This window comes from Camellia sinensis, chromosome 4 (assembly GCF_055761805.1).
Source record: "Camellia sinensis isolate YWXY chromosome 4, ASM5576180v1, whole genome shotgun sequence".
NCBI lineage: Eukaryota > Viridiplantae > Streptophyta > Magnoliopsida > Ericales > Theaceae > Camellia > Camellia sinensis.
The window spans coordinates 175,939,731-175,945,730 of NC_138964.1; positions in this window are offsets into that span (position 1 = coordinate 175,939,731).

Below are 6,000 nucleotides of genomic sequence, written 5' to 3' on the forward strand. Positions count from 1 at the left end.
TCCTCAATTTTTTAGTCCAAAAAGTGTACTTATTTAGGACACCCCAAACAACCCCTTAAATTGCTAAGTAATATTTGTTTAATAAGTTGTGAAGTAGCTTTTTATTGAGTAAAATGTCTTTTTTGCCACTATTAACTGTAGGGTGAATTTATCTTTGCTTTTTGTAATCAATTACTAGATTAGGAATTAATTAATAAGTTTTGTAGTGTTTGTTTAATGATTTTTTTTATATGAATTGTTATGGTCTTTTTTTAAATATAAATCTTTACTTTTAGAATTTATCTATACTTATTTTGGGGTTACTTTTACTTTTGTTAGGGTTTTGAATCAAAGGTGATTGAGAGGGAGAGAGGGAGAAGACAAAAAGCGAGACGAGAACAAAGGCGGAGGCGGTGAGAGGCGAGAGAAGAACCACGGAAGAGGCAGAGGAGGCGAGAGGCGAGAGGCAAAAGGCAAGAGGAGAATGCCGGCGGAGGCGAAAGGCGAAAGGCGGTGCTGCTGCTGCTGCTATGGCTGCCGCCGCCGTTGATGTTGCTGTGTTTTTGCAAGAAGAGAGGTAAGTGACAAGGATATTTTAGTAATTATGTATATCCCTCCATGTTTCTCACAATCTAAGTTTTTTCCCGAAGGAAAAAAGCTGAAACAGATTCCACCTTTTTGATTAATTTATACCAAATACTAAAACATAGTTTTTTTTAAGCTAAAATCTATAATTTTGTTGAAATAATCTGTAACAAACCAGGCCATATTATTTTGGATATATGTCAACTTAGTAGATCTTTTGATTGTATGTATGTTGGCTTTTTTGGCTTTCGAAAGTTATCATTGTAATTGCGAGCGTGCCAGCAAGGATCAATCAGTCCTTACAGAAAATTAATTGCCAACCAATTATCAGACAATTGTGTTTTAGTTGTTTCAGCCTCAATGAAGAGGACTTTTACTGGTGGCTTGATTTAAGAGAATTAAGCAAAATAACAATTAAATGAAGAACAGTTGAAGTATTTCATTAAAGATGAAAAACTTACAATGATCCAAACTTAGCCTCGTAGAGGTTTACAACAACAATCTACTTGAAACTACTCCTATGAATGAAGTGCAGTGCAGGAATTTAAAGTACAGGAAATGTAAGACTGGAAATATAAAACTGGAAAGGAAAATAAGTATAATAAGACTGGTTTTTTGGATCTGAGTCTGGGGGGCTTTTCTGGGGCCTTCTCTGCTATTTATACTGCTCAAGGATGACCATCGAACTGTATTTCTAACTGTCGAACTGCTCCTTCATGATCGCTGATCATGTTGCCTCAGGATTAGCTCCATTACGCCATTATTTGCAGTTAGGCTTCCCTCCTAAATTTGAATTTAAAATGTGAGTAAACGTTGACGCCACATCACCTTGCATTTCTTTGTTGATCCACTGCTACTCAGATCTCGTAATAACCAATACTAACTGCCACGCGTACGATTAGGATCGAAGACTTAAATAGTTTCTTTATATTATCCTTACTTTGCCACGCGTCGAATTGTAATTGGCTTATACAAAATATGTAGCCAACAATGTATTAGTAAAGTGCCTAGACATTTGGTAGAAACACCGCACTTAATGGCTAAAGTAGCTTCTCATGAGGCTGTTTAATAGTCACCTTTTATATTAAACTTAATACTTTTACTTTATAGAATAGTAATACATAACTTTAAAATTATAGGAACTCTAATGAGGTGGAAGAGAAAGAGAGATAGAGAGAGGAGTGTGAGTCCCATATCTCATAGGCACTCTTCACATTATTAGAGTTCTCAAATTAAAGCTCCCAAATATTATTGTACTTTATATATATTAGGGGGCCACACACATAATAGATGTGAAATTTTAAAAAATATAGTTGTTCGCTTTTTGGCTTTCGAAGGTTATTTTTGTAATTATGAGTGTGCCAGCAAGGATCAATCAGTCCTTACAGAATATTAATTGCCAACCAATTATCAGACGATTGTGTTTTAGTTCTTTCAGCCTCAATGAAGAGGACTTTTACTGGTGACTTTGTTTAGTAGAATTAAGCAGACAAAGATTAAATGAAGAACAATTGTAGTATTTCATTAAGCAAAATGAAAGACTTACAAAGATCCAAATCAGCCTCATAGAGGTTTACAGTAACAAGCTACTTGAAAATTACTCCTATGAATGAAATACAGTGCAGGAATTTGAAGTACAGAAATGTAAAGAACAAGAAATGTAAAACTGGAAAGGAAATAAAATAGAATAAAACTGGTTTTTTGGATCTGAGTCTGGGGGGATTTTCTGGGGCCTTCTCTGCTATTTACACTTCTCAGTGACAACCATTGAACTGTACTTCTAACCGTCGAACCGCTCCTCCATGATCGCTGATCATGTTGCCTTATAGTTAGCTCCACTATGCCAATACCTGCAGTTAGGCTTCCCTCTTGATTTTGAATTTAAATGTGAGTAACCGTTAAGGCCACGTCATCTTGCATCTCTTTGCTGATTCAGTGTTACGTAGATCTACAACAAACCAATGCTGACTGCCACGTGTTTGATTATGATTGAAGATTTGAATTGTCTTCCTGTACTGCCTTTATTCTGCCACGTACCGAACTGCGATTGACTTGTACAAAATATGTAGCCAACATTACCCCCGCACTAATATACCCAATACTTGGTGATATTAGTGGAGCAAGGTATTTTACCCACGTCATAGAACGTGAATGGGCTCTGCATTTTTCAGAAATGCAATCGTCATTCCTTAATGAAACATTTGCATTAAATTCTCTTCTAACCGTTAAACACTCCCACTATCTCAGTATTTGAAAAGATTAGTTCAGCTCTTATGGCCAAGCAGACATTTTCCTACCTCGATCAAGCATACGAAGAGTTGTTTGATAATGCTATTCGTCGTCGAAAGAATCTTCATGCATCGATTAGCCACCTTTACCCACCTTCTTATATTCAAGTCATGGAAGCTTTTGCAAATTATCAACCTTTGGATTACGAACTTGTTATTTACAATTTCTTAACCCAAAATTTTGCAAACATGGATATTAGAGGCTCTTCTTCTGACCCAAAACCTTCTGCGTGGGATGAAGCTGTCGCTTCTTTTTCTTCTAGAGCTTCTGGTTAAAGAAGCTGGCCAGAACCTGAGGAGTCTAAGTTAAGGGAACGAATCAATCATCATTTTGTCAAATTCGTTGATCCTCTAACTTTCCCTTCCTTTGCTCGGAGTTCAGTGGTTTACCCATATGTACCCATTGACTGCCGACGCTGTTTAGAAGATAACTTACTCGTAGCATGGTACACGTCTTCCATGCCTACGAAGATAGTGCAAGCCACCCCTCGTCCAGAAGAGGCCCAAGGATACAGCCTGTCATTCTTAGCTCAAAGAGCTAAACTTGTTCTTCTGACTGACTTAACATTGTTAACAATCCTCAATTTCCTCATTCCCCAACTGGATGGAGGAACTGAGACTTACTCTCTTTGAGGACCAGTTTCTTCCCTCCTATCATCCTCTATCTCCACCTACCAAATATCAGCGACAGCAAGCCTAACTTCTGCTTGCGGCCTTCTCTCACTTGCCCGTCAATGTTCTTGAGGATGATGTTTTCCTCAAGAACTTTCGATGGGCCTGTGATGTTATGACCCGGGGTCATGTCCTTAACCCTATTGCCCAAGTAGAGCTTCAAATGTTTTTAGATCAGTTCCCATTACTTCTTCATTGGCACTACATTTCTGTGGGCACCATTCGATCTTTGGATCAAATCTCAGCCCGTCGAGTTCATACCCAGTATGAAGCAGAGAACCTCATCGATGAATATAATGATTTCAAGAATAAAGACTCTGCTTACTGGGATGACTTGGACATGGATGAGATGGAACAAGGGTTGAAGGAAACAGAATTCGAAATAAAGGCTGAGAAACTTTTTCATCAAGTTAGAGCATATCAACTTCAGAACCCAACCTGGAGAAAATAGAAGATAGAATAAAGAAAGAACAGAAGTTCATTGACCACAGTTGGAGCAAATTTCATGACCTTGGTATTTATTCTGTTCCCTATTTTTATGAGCTTGAATATGTAGCCAAAGAAGGCCTATGATGTAATTGCTCTTATTTTAATAAGGCTAAGATATTTCCTTTTTATTTGGCATGGTCTGATTTTACCCTTTTTGTCGAAGTCAAACAATCTTAGGGCTTCGAAGTCAACAATTTCATCTTTCGAATCTCAATTCGATCATTATCAGCGGTAATACTAAAGAAACCAACTTAAGCTTTTCCAACTTATGGAGTGTAATTAACAACTTTTGCCAGTTTCCTTTTAGAATCAGAGCTCCGAATTCGCCAATTTTTCCCTTCGAAACTTGATTTGATCATGTCCAATTCCTTATCATATGGTTAACACAACCAAGGACTTTCCAATCAATTTTGTTTCGAACAATCAGTCTATATTTTCCAAAGTATGGAAACCTCTGCTAAATACTGCACCGTTTTATTTAGAAAAATTAATCTCTTCTGTGTACTACCAAACCAACTATTGGTTTGAAACAATTTCTAACTGAAAAGTATTTCAATTTTTGCTTCGAAGGATTTTACCTATTTAGAAACCAACAAACAGGTTCTTAATCCTTTTGAAGTAAACAAATATCTAAACACTCTTTCACCGTAAGGCATGGAATGTGCTTCGAAGTAAGCTTTTGACATTCGAAGCTGTTTGTCATTTCATTTTGGCGCCAAATTTGGCTTCGAAGCCAAATATTTTATCTTGAAGCTGACATTAGTATTTGAGATGTGTTTCCCTCCATGATTATCAATATAGAAAGAAACTTTTCGCATCCGTAGCTTTAGTACTCCTTTGTGAATTCTGTTTGTGCAACACGACTAGGTATATTTTTTAAGACACAAGTTTTAAAACCCTTTTATTTCGTGCTTTGAATTCACCTTGACCCTTCATCTCTACTGACCTTCATTTTCCTCTACTCTCTTTCCCGACTTCGTCTTCTGAGACAACTCTATCAATGGCTTCTCCTTCTTTGAAAATACCAGTCATGGAGCGTGCGAGTCCGTTTGTGACCCTGAAAAGGATTATTGACGCAGAGTGTGAGAAGTACAAGGCTGGTAAAAAAAGCGCCATTGACGAACGCATCTTCATTCCTCGTCGTCATAAGTAGCAATAGTATATGCTTGGGCCATCTTCAAGGAGATTCCTACTAAGCTTCCAACTCTATACCCACATCTAGAGGACCATTGTCTCATTTACAAATGTGGTCTTGACTGGAGAAGCTGGAGGATGAACCGCCCCCATCGTTACTGGCCCACGGTGAGACCAGAGTGGCAAGAGTGGTATGATCGGGTTGTCCCTGATAGGACTCTGGACCTTCAAGAGCTCTGCCTTTTCGACGCCCTCCAATTATCCAGGTTCATTATTTCAGAGTACTTTTTCTTAATACCTGCTGCCCTTTGCTTTTGGAATTCTTCTTTCAATTTCTTTCAATTCAGATGTAGGACGAAGGCCCCTACTGTTCTTGATATCTTCCATTTATGAGGATTGTCCCCCACCGGAACCCCCATTGGACCAGATTATCGTGACCTACAAACCCTTTTTTCCCTCCCATCTCGGAACTCATCCTATAATGACTTTGTCAAGGCTGAGAATAAAAGGGAGGGCCCTGTGATTGATAGGGAATTCTTTTATTTCATATTATATTGGCTTTGCAAATTCCTTTTCTGCGCCTCTTCTCAGAGGATCATGCCTGAATTCGTCCATCTTGCCAAAGCCCTTGTTTTACAGAAAAATGTGGCCTTAGCTCCATATGTTCTAGGTCACGTATATAGAGCATGTTCTCTTTTTTGTGAGAAACCTTTGGATATCAATCAAGGAGGTCCATTTTTGATACTTCAGCTTTGGCTTTTCGCATATTTTACTGAACTACAATCTAAATGTCTTAAGTTTTTGGAGCCAAATCCTACTACTCATGGCATGAGGCTAGCTAACGTTTCACTCT